Genomic DNA, 17,216 nt, shown 5'->3' with positions numbered 1-17,216 from the left:
TCAGTCTATGCCAACACATTCCTGGGTATTTCGCCCCCTGGAAATGTGGCTGTGCAAGTTATTAAAAGGTTTCTTACATCCTGGGTATACCTTTTTGCCACATAACTCACATTCCCCTTCTTTATGTTCTAAATGTTGCCATATTCTAGAGGTTTCATTTGTCTTAAGCAGATTTAAATGAAAGCACAGAAGTTCAGCATGCTATTTGGGATTTGGAAATCTTCGTAGATATGGCATTACATATTTGCTCGATTTCTTGCATACGCTAAAATTGTGCTTTTAGGGTCGCAAAATGAGGCCCTGGTTGTGATCCAATCGTTTCTCATCAGAGATTGCTTTGATTTGTCTGGGTTTGTAGCTAAGATCTCACTTTTTACCTCGCAGTTATGAAAAAAGTGCTCTTGTGTGAGCTTATGTGGTCTCTTATGTTCTCTTACGAAGAGTTTTTACATGGATCTAAAAGAGATCGGTATACGAGTAATACTTTCCAATCAAAATGTGATTGGAGAGAGTGCAGTCCTAATTCTTATCTGAGTCATACTATTGGGAGTGACATTGGAAGTGATGCATCTTTTTTCAAATCCCACCTTCTAAATGTGCCCAGTTAAATTTGCGGGCACAGGGTTTAATTTCAATTCCGTACAGAATTGCTGGTATCACTTTCCCTTTATAAAACTTTAGCAAAGGTAAGAGCGAGAATCTACATAATGACTTCATTATTTTTTTCATTGGCTTATATATTATGTGTTTTTTATCTCTAATTCATCAGTCAGGTCTTTTAATGACTGGGTTGTTCTGAGATTAAAGCATAGATTATTTTTTTTTTTCCAACCGGCAGAGTGTGGTTGTTCATTCACCATTCTGTTAGTTTTCTTCTGTTTGAATGTTGTCCAAAGACAATTATGTTAGATTTTGAGGGATTAATTACTACCTCATTTGCGCCAGCATACTGATCCATAGCCTTTATTAGATGGTGTAATCCGAAGGAAGTATGATCAATCAAGGCTATGTCATCTACATATTCTAGAAAGTGAACAGGCCTTTTGCCTATATTATTGCAAACAAGTGTGTGTGCAAGCAATACTTCCACCAGGTCTGCTAGGTAAAGATTAAAAAAGAATGTAGCCAAGATACAACACTGTCTCATCCCATTTCCAGTGGATATTTCAGGTGAAATTCCTCCTTTTAGGTTTAATCTAATTTTAGAGGTAATATGTTGATGAAGAGCTATTATGATGACAAGTAAGCCTTCTGGGATGACCCATGTCTTATGTTTGGCCCACAGTTTGTCCCTATTTGAGGCAAAGGCTTTTGTTAGGTCAATTAGGGCAACAAATGATGTTTTTTTGTGTGTTACATGTACTTGGGTTTTTTATGGTGTAAAGAATGAGACCGTTAAGTGTAGTAGAAAGTCCCTTTCGAAAGCCTGTTTGTTGTCTAGCAAGAATTGTTCTACTCTCTGCTCATTTCTCCAGATCTTTTAGCACTAGGGTGAGAAGATCTTGCTGTTGCAATTTAAGAGGTCAATAGGACAATTTTTGGTGCAGTCCATTCTATCTCCTTTTTTGTAAATAGGAAGGACAATGGCTCACCTCAAAGACTCAGGCAAAGATTCGGTTTAGATCATATTTTCAAAAGGAACATGCAGGATTCTCAACCAAGTTGCTGTTTTGGATTTTAAGATCATGTTTGTCAATCCGTATGGGCCAGAAGCCCTAGATCTCGATGATTTAATAATGAGACGCTCCATTTCAACATTCAATATGGTGAGTTCCCAGTAAATTTTTTTCCTTACTAACAACTAGGTCCAAGGTTTTTGTTTTTATGGTCTTAGTGAAAAACTATACACACATACTGTTTGAGATTGTGAATGATTGCTGCATTCGGATAGGGTCCGGCCATTGATTATCAACCAGAGGTTTCTTGTCTGTGATGATAATAAGGCGTGATGCATAACTTGGTCATCATGGATGTCACGTGTTATTCTCTAAGTTTGTGAACAATGTTGGTACATATTGCTGAGTTCTTTCTTTTTATCTGTCAATGTTTTTTATCTAGAACGTATTTTCTGAATGCTCATATTCTTTTAATACATTTTTTTAAATTTATTAAAATTAATAATTTATTAAAATGTTATTATGTTATTAAATAACTAAATAATTATTAAATAATTATTACATTTTATTAATTTTTTAAATAATTAAAAAATTATTACAATTTAATAATTTTTTTAAAGTTTTTAAAATAAATAGGTTTCTTCATCAAAAGAGTGCAAATTGGACTTGGGTTTTAGAGACTTTTCGCTTGGGGACAGTCAAGATCTATTAGGAATTCGACATAGCTACCTGCGGCACATAAGTTGTTTATTTCAGCTTCATAGCCAATATCTACTATGTGACTTAATTTGGAGTTTAATTATTTGCCTTGCTTTGTAAAGCTTACTACCCGTTCCCCTTGGTTGGAAACTTGAAGGCTGGGAGAATACAAATTATTGATAGGAAAGCTTTTGAGAAAGAAGCAGGCTTGTAAAGATGTATGGTCACTATGTTTCATATGGACAACTCTATTGAAACAATCCTGCCAACACTATCATATAGTCAATTGTGGACTCGACCTTACCATTTGACCATGTAGAGGCAGGGACCAGATAGTTTCACATATTACCATTAAGAATCATCACATTCCAGTCATAGAACAGAGTGTCCCACAATTCTCCCTTAGACCTTTTAATCACCTCTTAGTATAAGCTTGTCACTGAAGGAAATATATACTTCATTGAGGATGGCAGAAAGGTCTTCAACAAATGACAGAATACCCTTGCTGGCCGGGTTCCAATAAATATTGATTAAGATCAGGCCTCTTGAAGTTTCTCTCCATCTAACAACGCATCTTACATCACTACTTCCTGAGATTTCACGGTTTATGCAACTGATGTCTTGGCCTATGCTGTTTCTAATAGCTATCAGCTGGCCCCCAGATGGTCTGCGTCCATTTAGACATATAGAAAGTTGGCTTATTGTTGTGAACCCATCAACTTTTGTATAAGCCATGTCTCCTGAAATAATATTAGGGTTTGGTCATACAAAATCATTTTGCTCATTTCATTGTCTCTGTAAAATGAGAGGCCTCTTGTGTTCCAACTTAAGAAGGACAATTCTTATTTTCCTGATCCAAATCCTCAATGGCATTGAGCCTCTGAAGGACCTCTGTCAGAATGCCGTGAAGGAGGGCCCGTAGCTTGGATTTCTCTTTGGTTGAAGTGTCTTTGGAGGCAGCCCGCAATATGGTGTCAATAGAATCAAAGTTGTGGTCTGGTTCAGGATTATTTTTTGTGCTCCCATTGTTGTGGCATCTCGTCTGCTTTTTGATCCCACTGACAGTGTTGGTGGTAAGCTGTCAAATACTTCGATGCCCAAACTTCTCATTTCTCCAGGACACATTTCTAAAGTATTAATTCCTTCACTTGTTTTTAGGATACATTCCACTATGTATGTACATTTGTCATGTTGGAAGGAGATGCGTTCAATGTCTTTGCTTGAGAATAGGTATAGGTCTCACACTGTTTTGGTGTGCAAAAAGATTTTACTGTGATTGAGTGCTTTTTGTCCCATTTTTGGAGTTGTTTGTCTTAGCCATAATTTGGGAGCAGCAAAGGGATTGTTGGTTACAGGTGATTAAGCCAATTTGGCTTTAGTGAGACTTATTGATAGTGCTGGATATGTGTTTTCTGCTGTTGGGACAATCAGTGCCCATGGTGCTTGGGGGAATACAAATTGGGATTTTAAAATTCATGAGACTCCCCTACATTTGTTTTGTTTCTCTTACAGAAAATGTGAGCTAATCATAACGTTTTATGCAGGACTTCAATCATTGGCACGACTGTCTAGGATCCAGTACTAATTCTTACTTTTGCATCTATTTTCTGGGAAGAGGTGAATTATGCCTCTATGCACCCTGGATGATCATCTCTTTTTGTGTTTTTTTTGTCTGCCTGTCTTGTGGTTGTGTCCAAGGTTTTGTTTTTATTTTTATTTTCTTTCAGTCCATCTGATTCTTTGATCTTGTATAGTGCTTTGAAAAAGTTATTTTTACTTGGTGTGTTCTGTTTTCTTGATTTTGGTTAATCACCAGATTTAACAGTGATCACATGATTTTTCTTGTTTTCCTTTTTATTTCTTTATTTCCGTTGTGAATTATTTATTGTGGTTTCTTCATCAGCCTTGTCTGAATTTAGTATTTTTGGCTCCAGTTTCTTTTTGTTTTTGGTCTTGTTGTCTATAATGGGAGCTAGATCTTGAGCTGATCAGTTGTCAGATTTATGCTCTACAACTTGCCCAAGTTCCTGAACATCTACCATTTGGGTCAGTCTCATGAACTCTTCCAACACTGATGCATAGAGCAGAGTATCATCACCATAGAACAGTTCATCCCGTTCTTAGACTGTGTTAACTTTCAGATTGTTGTCAAGCCTCTTCAAGTCTGCTAATATGGATTTGAAGTCCTTCCACACATATTCGCTGAGTTCTTTGTGGGAGCTGCAATCCTTTTTTAGGTCATTTAAGATGGTTGTTTGTTCTTTTCCGATTGAAGTAAATCAATTGGGCCTTTTTGTTGAATATTTAGGGCTGAACTTAAGCCTACCAAGGAGGACTCGCAGCTGCAGACTTCTCTGGATAGTTCCATTAAAATTCCCAAGTACATGTGTACTTCTTTTTTCAAAGATTCAATCACGTTAACAAGAGAATTGAATACAAATCTCATTGCTGTCAGAGTGGTGTCTTGCAGTATATCTGTTGAAGTTTGGTATTGTGATGGAATGTTACACTGCTGTAACAAATTTAGTCTCTCTCTTATGTTTGTGTTCCCACTGGAGGGAGCAAACTGGATATTCTGTAGTGTCTTTGGGGTAGGGAAGGCTTGTCCACTTTCAGTGTGGTAAATTAGCCTCTCGCGGGGGTCTCTGGTCATTTCTGTTAGGATCTCTTTGAGTGTGTCTTCTCGCATGGGGATATAAAGTATGATTCTTTCATCAGAAGGGTATTGTTGTATTGTTCGAATGACACTAGATATGTTGTTTAATGTATCAAGGCACTGCAATATTTGTTTTCTTCCTGCCAGTTTGGAAATTGCTTGTTTCATGGTAGTTGTTGAGATTGTGTGTTTTAAATGCTGGTTTATGAATTATTTAACCAGATGTCTAGATACAGGAGGGATTTCAAGTAGTAGGGATTGTTTATTGACTGAATCACTGACTTCAGCCAAAACAGTTGAGGTAGCCAAATTCAAAGTTACCACTGTGGACAGTAGTGGAGGGTATTTGAACATGTTGTTGAAAGACGAAAGGAAATATTGAGGCTTAGTACCACCAAAATGAAATACGTCAATCACGATTTCAGAGTTATAAGTATACTTTTTAATCAAAGTACAGATAGCTATCTGGCTCTCAAGCACCTCGGAGTGTGTACCAGCAGACACTGTGAGTGAAGAGAGTCCTGGACATCACAAAGCATGCATTATTTATACACATCCCAGCCACATCATCCAGCCCTTCTCCAAGTTAATATCTCACAAGGGTTCACGCCAAGTTCACATGACAAATACAGCAATATTGTTTCTAAACATTGAACATGTTTTTCCTAGCTGTCAAATACAATGGTGCCAAAATCTGTTCTGTCTGGATTTTTCCTTGTTTTCGAGCTTAGAGTAAATCCAGTTTCAAGAAACGAACACGATGGGTTTCTGCAAAGGCACATGGTTTTAGTTGTTTAGCATTCAGTTCCACTGTTTGAATAAGGATGAAGCTATTGGTGCAGACAACACCTACATTGCAGGTTCACTTTGGCTCCAAGGTTTCTTAGCACAAGACAAACATTCTGCTCTCAGCAGCTACAATGTTGACATAGTTCAAAGTTCATTTTGCTCTGCTGCAGCCAAAAACAAAGTAAAATATTTTTGGACAGAAAGCAAGAGTTAGACTCAAAATGGCGGATGTTTCTAAGATGGCAGCAAAGTCAACGCTATTCAGGCCTGTTTAAATGCAGTTTTCAGTACAAATGCGAATGCGCATAGGCCAATTGTTCATAATGAGATGGTATTATGCAAATATAGTTTGACATTGTTTTGAATGTTTTGTGTCTCACTTGTGCGGTCAAATTCAGGTGCTCTGAGATCATCTTTCATTGAGGCGCTTCTTAAATTGTACAATTGTGGTAGTGGGTTTGATCGAGGTATTTAACAGCAGATAAAAAAAAAAGAATAACGCCTTTTTTCTTTCTTTATTTTGTCTGTGTGTGTTGCCACACTGGTTATTAAAGTCACACACGTGTATTTATTTATTCAAGAGCTCACAAGGTTAGTTTCGTTATTAGTATCACTTACACAATGGGAGGGTTTTCAAGATCACTCCAGTTCTGGTACGGCCCTGGTGGTGAGTGGTGCGGGCTGAGCCTTGTTCGCGACCAGCCCTCTGGCTCTCTGGAAAGCATGGCCAACACACTCGGAGCACTCTACTGCGCTTCGCTTGTGCTGGGGATTTTATGGCCAGGTCTGCCTTCACATGGTCCACCTTCACAAAAGCAACTGAAAGGAGACTTTAAATCTTTATGCACACCAACATCAGGAAAAGGAACGTAGCCATGGCCACAGCCAACACACTCGCAGAACTCCCTAACTTCGTTTACTCAGTTTTCTGCCCTTCTGTGTGAAGGCATGCCTTTTCATCTATTTAGATATTTTAGAATATACTATATCATGATGTCAAATTTTCGTCCAGAACAGGCTTTTGTTTTGAAATTAGGGCAATGCATTCACACAGATTTTGCAGTGAACGTTGTTTAAATATTCTTTCCGATCAGAATTCACGACTGTGCTATGCCATAAGCAGGGTCATGCCCACTTATGCCAGGTCACACACATATGCTGCTGCGCAGGGTTTTTTATTTGTGCATACACAAATGGCTGTGAGGCAAGCATGCAGTAAAGATGTCCCTCATACATTCTTTCCTTGTTTGCAGCACTGAACAATATTTGGGTGATATAATTCCTGTTGATAGTGTTACGCAAGTCCTTTGCGTGGAACTTAACTAAGTTCGGAGGTTTCAATGGGCTTCTGCCAGCTATTGTGTTATAGTTGGTGGCCAATCCGCGATGGTATATGATCCTCCTGTTCAATCTCAACAGTAGTTTTCCAAAAATCCCAAAAGGGTATAGGACCCACATACGGGACCGGGACCCATTAATTTTAATTCGACAGAACTGACATAAAATGGCAAAAGCTCACTTCTCCCTTCAGTCCGAAATAAAATAAACAAACTGCACTGTTGCATCGGGGTCAGAAAAGGTGAGGGTTTGCCTCAAAGCTACACAGGTTTCCCCTCAAAATCTTGTCTTTTCCTCCCGAATTATTAGTTTTGGCTTAGACACGAGCAACATGTAGGAGTAGCGAGCACAGGTAAATGATTCTATTGAACTCCACAGGGCGGCATTGTGAATGGTATTGATGAATTGACTTGAGGTGACGTTTTTACTTCTCACATGCTTTTTTGTTTCTGTGTGGTCCGTCAGAGTAGACTGTGAGTACACATAAGGAAGGAGACACCTATCCCATACTGTGGGCACTACGCATGTCTTGCATGGGTGCGGCATATCCCATCACTGGGTGATTGTGGAGAGGCACCAGTAGGTGGAGTCTTGCCGGCAATCTTACATGAACGCATAATGGGAGATGGAGTATGGTATTTGATCAGCGCTTGCTTGTAGGTATGTGTATGGGTGCACTGATATCTGTATGCCACCTGCAGCCAGAGGCTCATGTCTAAGCAGGGCGGCCTCAGACACGTATACTTTCAAGATGAATACATTGAACACCAGTCAATTGGGTGATTGTTGTGATGTTACGCACATTATACTGCAGACATAAATGGATGGAGAAGGAACAGGAAGAATTGTATTATAATTATTATTAGTATAGTGTATTTTGCACTGGTGCAAAAGTGGTGTAGAGTCACTTTGAACTGCAAAAATACACGTTGCACCGATCAGAGTGTTTGTTGCCAGTGCAAAGTAACTTTGCATGGTGCTAAAAGTTCCATGAATCAGGCTCTATGCCCCTTAATTTTATAAGTGTTTCTACTCCTTTGGCAGTCATTGCAAACATTCTGGGAGTAAATTACTTCTGTGTCAAAGAAAATGGCAGTGCAGAGTTGTCTAGGAAGACAGAAAGACTTCTCATGATGTATGTGTTTCAGGCCTGAGGACAAAATGGAAGATGCCTTAAAGACAACATTTGTAGAAAATAAATCTTGTCAGATTGGAAACCCAATAAAAACAATATACCTGAGCACATTGAGACTGAAGACAGACAGTCATATTTCAAAAGCAGTGCAACCTGTGGAACTGCTTGACTTGCAGGTGTGCTGTTACTGGACGTTGTGTTGATTGTTCAGCTTTCTCTGAATGTATAATCTTCGAAACGGTTTTAATCGAAGATCACTGATCAGAACTGATTGTAAAATAGTTGCCAGTCAATAATAATAATAATAATTTAGCATTTATATAGCGCTACGAACCCTCAGGTATCTGAGCGCTGCTTATTGATACCCACAGTGTGTGGTGTTCATTTATCGACCACGGATGAATGAAAGTCTGAGTTTGCCCATGGCGGGATTCAAACCTGTGTCAGCAGGTTCTGCACAGATGTCAAAGCGAGCGCTCTACTCACTGGGCCATATCGCACAACTCAATATGTCCGCCAGCATACCATTTCCTGGAGATTGGCATGTTTGTGCGAGTAAAGTGTGATTCTTACATATCAGCGTTGACGGGAAGATAGTATGGATGGTTTCAGACTTTTTAGCCATAACTACTTGTCTTTTGGATGTTATTAAATTCTTATGTAGTGATGGCAGAGTAAGGGTCAGAGTTGGACAAACTGGGGAATGCACAACTTGTCTTGATGTATAGAGGAGGGACAGACAGGGCTGTTCACTTGCCCCTTTATTATTTGTATTGTATATTAATCAGCTGGCAACGCATATAGCACAATCGGATTGTGTTGCGGTGCTTCGGGGGCAGGAGTGTAGCCATTCTACGACATGTGGATGATGAAGCGCTGATTTCCAAGACCCTGAGCCGTGTCAAACAAACAGCTGGACATGTTACATCCATGTTATATTGAGCGCCATTTGACAGACATACTATCAACGCTGTGGTGATGGCCTGCCATAGGTGCACGTCCTTGAGGGTGCATTTTAAATGTAATGGATTTAAGATAAAAAACAAGTGTAAGCCTTTCCATATCTTGGCATTAGGGTAAACGCAAATGGAAAGTGGCGACACCATATTTACCAGATACAAGGTATTATGGGGCAGCAATCAAGTGCTGTAGGAGCATTCTCTGCTGGGCATGGGGGAAGGGCATTTGTACCACCTCTTGCAGTATATAAGTCCCAGGCTAAATCAGTGACTCGCCATGGTGCCGAAAGGTGGAGCCATTTACCATCTGACATGAGTGGCCTGGAAGAAAGAGTATTCTTAAAGAAACTGCTTGCCCTAGCACGAGATGGCCCTACCATCCCAGTTTACATGGAGTGAGGTTTACTCCCCTTCTCATATGAAGCACAGCTGGGACCGGTTGTGTTTTGGTTCTGAATAGATAACCTTGTGAATGCACCTGTATGTACGGAGATCGCATGGGACGTGATCTATACATAGTATTGAATAGTACTGGTAATGGCAATTCTGGGGAAAGCGAAGTATCTATAAGAAGCAAGGAAATAAGGATGCTGAAGAGTGCCTATGGGGAATTGACCAAGATACACTTCTTTCAATGGACCCTTAGATAGTGCATGATATTTATATTGTTGATATAACAAATCAATACATTGACTCACTGCACGGTTTTTATGTTATGAGATTTGAGAACGTGTTGTTTACCATTATCTTGTAACTATATAGCTTTACATTTAGAGGTCAAGTGGGGAAAAAGGATTTAAGTTATGGCAGGTGAGCAAATCCTGCACACTCTATAAATGTGGGAGTATGCCACAACACTTTTCAATTATACGGTGGCTGGCTATCTTAGTCTTTATGAAACAGGTAAGGGTTTCTGGACCCAGGTTATGAGAAGCAGGAGTGCATACTGATAACTGGTGTACGTTGACAAGGAACTTGGCTCAGCCAGCCATTGCAATTATTGACTGCCTTTAGTCAAATAGCTCATTCTTATTGCGTAAGGAGGGGCTATTACAGGTCAGCTAATGGCCCAGGGCCCAAGTTACAGTGAGCCCAGGCAAAAGCACTAACCGGAAATACCCCCCCAAAAGAGGGGTTTATAGCTATTAGGTAGCGGCATATTTAACAGTGTGATAATACCTTTTTTTAAAGTTGTGTGAAATGGTGTGGATGTTGTTTCTAAACTTTAAAAAAGGTAAAACATGAAATGGCAACCATGGATGAATGGAGACGGGAACTACACATAGTTCCTTCTACTTTTCCATGATGGCCATTTCTGTGGAGGCGAAGGGCCGGGACAGAGGAAGTGGCAGAGAGAAAACCGTGAGTGAAGAGGCCAGAGGTAAGTAGAGTCTGGTATGGTATTATTTGGGGAGCTCATAGTGGAGAGGGACTTTTTCAAGGCATAAGGTGAGCAGTCTCAGCGATATTTCCACCGAAAGATCACAGAGACCACAGATCTTTACGCAGAGGCCACCCAGGCTTATTCAGCATGGGCTACTAAAGAAAAAGCTCTATATCTACATAGAGGGTTGCACACACCATACACACACCTTGAAAAAGACCCAGTTGGATCAAAACTCTTTACTAATCCAGTGCCTATGTGACTCAGCATCTTACCCACTCTTGTCCAAACTACTTTTCAAGATGGAAGGGACCTGTCTCCCAAGAACCTATTCCCTGCTAGTATAATCCTCTTAACTCATCCTTGATCAAGGCAGTGATCCATTCAATCTACTCCTTCTAGTGCTCTACTTTACCCCGGTTGTAAGTTAATACCATGGAATGTTGTAGGACTTGCCAAGCAGATGACCAATCCTGGCGTTTGCTATTTTATGTGGGGATTTGACTTAATTTGATTGCAGGAAACCTGGGTCCATTTGACTTTCAGGGGTGCCAGACTTTTTCTATCCTAGTCCAAAAGAGGCTACTAGACAGGCCCATTGGGTGCCTGATGATATGGGTGAATTCTGTTTTGAATTGGCATATTGTAGATTATCCAGTGGGTCTAGTTGATCTCCAACACTTAATACTGCATACTAATGTCTACAATAGATCAAGATCCACAGTACCACCATCAGTTTTCAATAAAATTTAAGATCTAATAAGCTTTTAGGGAATGAACAATCCTGATAAAATTCCTTTAATAATTTCAGGGGACTTTAACCTTCAATTTGAACCCCTGAAGTAGCTGGATGGTCTTTAGGACGAGGGATGGGGAATACCCCAAATTGTACCCACTCTTCAGAGAAGAGCTCATAACCAGGTCATGGAGACAGCCCATATTATGAATGACATGGACTTATGAGCCTTCAATGGGTGCCATGCCAATGATCAACCTGCCAAGGCAACATTTGTTGGCAATACAAGCACTTCCCTTCATTGATTATATAGAAATTTTGGCTGAGACATATTACCCAACTTTGAAGTACTTGAGAACACGAGAGCGACCAATAGCCCTTGCTTTTAATTGCTGCAGTGGAGTTCCCCTGAGAGCAACCAAAAGTCGTCATGAACACCACTGAAGATCAAGGTATTATGGTGATGGGTTATGCCCAAAGGACTATTAGATAGGTTCAATTATTGGAACGTAACCCCAAGCTTGAAATCTATGCGCATATTTTCAATATATGTATGGAGGAAAATGTTGACCAGGAGGTGATTAAAGAGTTTGATGCCTTGACACAGTCTATGTTACCGTATGTAACTTATCAACAAATCCTTTTCAAGAATCATGCATTGAGTGACGAAGGATGGTTTGACAAGGAGTGTAGGGCAGCCAAGCAAAATATCATTGCTAGTTTAGCAAATGGACCTCCATATATGGTGTTCTAGAGCCAATTACAAAACAATAATTAAGGAAAAGAAAAACATTTTTGGACGATCAAAATGGCAAATGCTGTTAATGGCCCAGGAGACGGGTGACCGTTCAACCTTTTGGAGGTTAGCTGCTGGTAAGAAGCTTATGGGAGATATTAGCTTGCATTGTAGCATTGGAGTCAACGCTTGGCGTAATCAGTTCTCCAAACTTTATCGGAGAAATGAGGAGGTTTGCAGCAATACTACCATCATGGGGTCCCTCCCTCAGATAGAGAGGACTTGCAGTGGCGATATGCTCTGCCTTGAGCTAAGGAAGGTGTATGTGGACATTACATAGCAAAAGGGGGTAATGGAAGCAGGCACTGATAAGGTGCCAATGGATCTTTATAAGAATGATATAACCATCTGGGCCCCTGTTCTATGGCGCCTTTTTTACTGCAGTAAATAACTCTGGCAAAGTACCAGGATCTTGGTGCCAAGCAGTGATTGTTCAAATTCATAAGAAGAGCGCAAAGGAATTTCTGGGCTATTACAGGCCGATCTCCCTGTTGTACAGAGCAGGACAAATCTTTGCTTGAGCAATCCTACGATATCTACAAGACTGGGTAGATGATAATAGAATAATCAACAACCTACAAGTTGGCTTCCAGAAACAAAAGAGTACGATTGACCAAGGCTTCCGTCTATTTCTCTTGGTTCAAAAATATGTCATTTTGAAGAAAATTAAATTGTATGCAGTTTTTGTAGACCTTCAAACCGCATTTGATGGAGTACCATGTGACAAGTTGTGGCGGGTCCTCAACAAAAGGCAAAATCCCCCTCAACTGAGGGTAGTTAATACAGGTATTACACACAGACAATGAGGCCATTGTTTGTTAATGTTTAGCAGGTGAGACCATTAGTCCTTTCAAGGCCACTTTGTATATCATTGTGAGTCCCTTCTCTTAAAGCATGTATGTGCTCATGGGCTTTGCAACAGGAATGCACCATGATAAAGCTGATCATGACTTCCCACAACCCCTGAATTTCTGGGGGTTTATTGCGTTCAGTTTCACTGCTCTTTAACTACTTTTTCTAGGGAATGTTAAGGGTTTTCTTATACCATAGTTTTTACAGGCCTCTAGCCATGTCCACTATATGTGTTCCCCCAATATTTTTCTTTTTACCCACTCGGTGGTCATAAAATGTGCATTCGATTCTCATTGGTAGAAAAAATAACTTTGATACCCCATAATATGAAACATAGATGATTTAGTGATAAAATGTGGGTCAGCAGACTGTACTCCTGGTAAACGCCATCAGCCTGAGAGATAGACATCAGTCCAGTGAGTGTCGTCACAAATTATTGTAGCACCATGAATAGTATATATGACATTGCTGTTGCTAGTTTATCGATCGCTGTGACACATTGACGTCTGTAGTGTAGAGCACAATGATGAATAGAGGGTAAAGCACCTACTTAGTCCTCGCACTTCTACAAACCAAGAGTGAATCCAATAATAAAGGTAAAACAGGAATGGGTAAAAAATATACCTCCTTTACCCCAAAAGAGTTTGAAAGTGAAGCAGTAGCAACACAAACAGCAAGGTCCAAAAGTCCACAACACAGGACTGTCCATTCAAGGTTCCATGAAAATATATATACTTTAATAACACCATATTGATATTGATATTTTATTTCTATTGCGCTCGTACACAAGTGTTTCAGAGTGCGAGACATAACTAAATAGAAAACTCTACACAAATCCACCCTTGTAGAAAGAACTCAGAATATGCAAGATAGCAGGATGCCACACTCTGGTTAATGAGACGGAATAGAAAGGCAGATAAAACACAATATTAATGTACAGGATATGTTCTTGAAGTTCAAAAGGAATAATATGCCCTTGCAAGTAGCTAGGTACCAACATGGACCAGTGTCAGTGTCTTGGCTGTTCCAGAACAGTGAAACAGGCTTCTCTGTGCTGTTCAGTGGTTTGATTTAGTGAGAAATGTGGCATTTGTGGTAGTCCAGTGGCAAGCAGATGTCGAGGCTGGGTTGAACTAAAGGATGCTGTGGTTAGAAATGTTACTCAAACAATGTGGATTGTGGAGGTCACCAGGTTCAGTTTCATGGTCGAAGCTTGATGGCAACCAGGCTGATGTCAGAATGTGCAAGGCAAGTCAATTCAATGTTGTGCCCAAAGGTTGTGGTTCCTGAAGGTCACCAGGTTTGCGTCGACCATTGACTGGATCAGCGATTAAAAGGCTGAAGGTTCAAACAGTGGTTAGATTGTTGTAGGTGTAGCAATGCTTCTTTGTTCAAGTTGAGGCAACAACACGCTTTCAGATGGTGTGTTTTAGTGGTGAATGGGTTCAAAAAAGCGTGTCAGCAGTTAGAAGAGTGGCAATTGCCAAAGGCAGCACCTTAAGGTTCATTTTGGTTCAATAGGGGTTGAACAGGCTTGAATCATGTTCACTGCAGCTCAACAATGAAATTACCAGAATCCTGACTGTCTTGGATTTCAACTGCTTTGAGTATTACATGAGTAGTCCTGTTCTCAGGCTCCCAAACACAGGGGAGGCTTGCACACATCTGCAGTGGTTCTTCAACATAGTGAGGTCCTGACTATCAGTATTGCTGACAGAGAAGCAGGTCTTGCTCCAGGAGCGGACACCCACAATGTGCCTATGGATGTTTGGGGAATGGAGCTATCATCTGCCTTTGGCTGCTGATCTTCACCTCACAACTGGAGGATATTGGAAAGGACAACTCTCCCAACATGGTCCAAACAAAATCTTCTTCCACGTTTGAAGTCCATACATTATTCAAAGAAGGGATGAGAGACCCCTTCATGTAAAGGCAAATGTCTGCAGGTGATTAGACCAAACCAAACCTGCTTTAAGAGTCCAATCCAGATTCTTGGAACAAGGGGACATTTCCTTCGTACATCACTCACAAAGTGCTTTGTGTTAAAAAAAAAGGTGAGACGTCAGAAAGGAGGAGAGGCTGGTGTGGTGGATCAGAAGAAGGATGTAGACTCACAGAGGACATTTGCAAAGTGTATTTATTAAATAATAACATAAATGTCTAACTATCCCTATCGCTATGGGGTATTCCCTAGCTATATAAAAAACTAAGGTGCTTGTCAGTCATCTGTAAATGTGCAAAAGGAATATGTCTGCAGTCCAAAAGCTAATGCTAACTGACCCTACCCCTATCTTAACAAACTAAGGTCAGGAGAATGACTCCAATTTCCAGATGTGTGCTTTACACACTTTTCTTCTTAGTTTTCAGTCTTCTTGTTAATATACAATTTTTAAATAGTCTTATCTAACTTTTCTTATAAGGTTGTGAAGCTCACTCATGAGATTATGAACTTGACTCATCTTTGTAAACACTTGTGTATAGGCGCGTTATAAATGCCATATCATACATGTCTTTCCTTGACTTTTTTTTCAAATTCTTAGATTATTCTTCATAGTCTTTGCATTGGCTAGCAAAGTAAAGTTTCTTGGTTGATTCTTGGTTCCTTGACATTTATAGTTCAGTGTTTCATGACGTGGTCTCTCTTGTGGTTTATTTATCATAGAGGCTTCTTTGGCCTTCAGTTCATCATATTCTTTCTGTGTTATTTTCCACTCTCTGACTTTTGACCCGGGGATAACTTCCCCTTCCTCGTAGGATAGTAGTATCCCTGTCTTAATGATCTCCCCCTAAGGCATGTATATTATTCTCTTTCTTTTATTAAGACAGTTCAACTTTCTTAACTTTGGTTCCAAGCTTTTCTCACTTTTCCTGGGATGATTTTCTTAGAGCACATAATGATTCCCCTTTGGCCTCCTGTTCCTTCATGTTCCCCATTAGCTTCAGTACTGTTTGGGAACATCTGCGGGAATCTAAAGGGACTGGGATCTTCTCCTGTTCTCCATCTCGTGTTTGATTCACTCTCGCTAGCGTCCTCGCCGTGTGACTCTCAATATTTCTCTCGGCTTCTCGGTATCTCAATGGGTAACCGTGCCATTTGCTGTGGATTCCAGGGGTGGTGTCAGTGTCGTTGTACAGGCAGGTTGCCCACCATGATGATCTTGTGTGTTCATGCCACTCTGAGGCATTCCTGTGGTGGGCTCAGAGGGCTATAGCCACAGATCTTTTGGTTGTAGCCCCGGATAGAAGCTCAGGGTCTACAAGCAAAAGGCTAGCTAACCCCGAGTCCCAAGATTCCTGACATTAGTGTAGCCCTGGATCTTTTCCAAACCTAGCAACACCCTGAATTCCACCAACCCCTCTGTGACTCAAATATTATCTTATGTCTGTCTCTCATGCACACCTGGCTTCCAGTGTGTGCGTTGCTGGTCCCAGGCCACTCTGAATTTCACAGGCTTTGCATTCTCCTGCAACTCCGTCTCCTGCTAGTTTTATGCTACCAGGGTACTGCCCATTCTTCAGTTTGCTTTAATCACTCTTCTCTCTTGTTTGACCCTACTTGTCACAGTGGATTGTTGATTTCCATCTAAAGAGACAACTTCTCTTTCTTCCTGATAATAGTACATTTTAACATTCTCTTCTTTCAAATCTTGGTACTTGGAAGTATTTGATATGTTAGATAGTACAATGTATGCCACAAGTGATTTGGCTTAAGGAGTTTCTCACAGAAACGAGAGAGTGATGCAAAGCAGGCTCAACTCCCTAGTATCACCGGGAGGCAGGGGGGTTCCCCCTTGTGGAGTAGGGATTAATTCCCTCAATTTGTCACACTTGCCAGGGCCCCCTCTACCTACACTACCCTCACAGCACTTTGCTTGTAAAAGGGCCCTTTTGCCTAGCAGCACCATAGTGTGAGTCAAATCCTTTTGTGAAGGCTTGTGTGAAGGTTTTGAATTTTGATTCATGTTCCTTGGACAGCTTCCTGTGGAATGGCTGACTCACTGAAGAGGGTGTTACCTGCCCTCACAAATGATTAAAAAGAGGCAACCCCAAGGGTTAGAGTCAGAGGCAGCAGGCGGTGGTGAATATAACAACATATAAAAATAAAACTTCCACAGCTTAGCTGGACTCACAGGACTAGCACATGTGTGATACCAAATAGATTTGGCTTGGATAGTTATGAGATATATAAGCCATCATGCATTAAAAATAGGTATGGCTTATATTTACAGTATAATATGCTTTCAGGATAGCAACTC

The 17,216-nt window shown here is 40.5% G+C and overlaps 1 protein-coding gene across 1 annotated transcript in view; it reads left to right on the top strand.

Annotated features, from left to right (window-relative positions):
• The window catches only part of GRIK2 (glutamate ionotropic receptor kainate type subunit 2), a 2,093,351-nt gene that overhangs the window by 1,742,584 nt on the left and 333,551 nt on the right, over window positions 1-17,216 (top strand). The window lies entirely within an intron of this gene.

Source organism: Ambystoma mexicanum, chromosome 4p, assembly GCF_040938575.1.
Source record: "Ambystoma mexicanum isolate Mex_15411 chromosome 4p, UKY_AmexF1_1, whole genome shotgun sequence".
Classification (NCBI taxonomy): domain Eukaryota; kingdom Metazoa; phylum Chordata; class Amphibia; order Caudata; family Ambystomatidae; genus Ambystoma; species Ambystoma mexicanum.
This window is presented reverse-complemented; position numbering and strand designations above follow the sequence as displayed.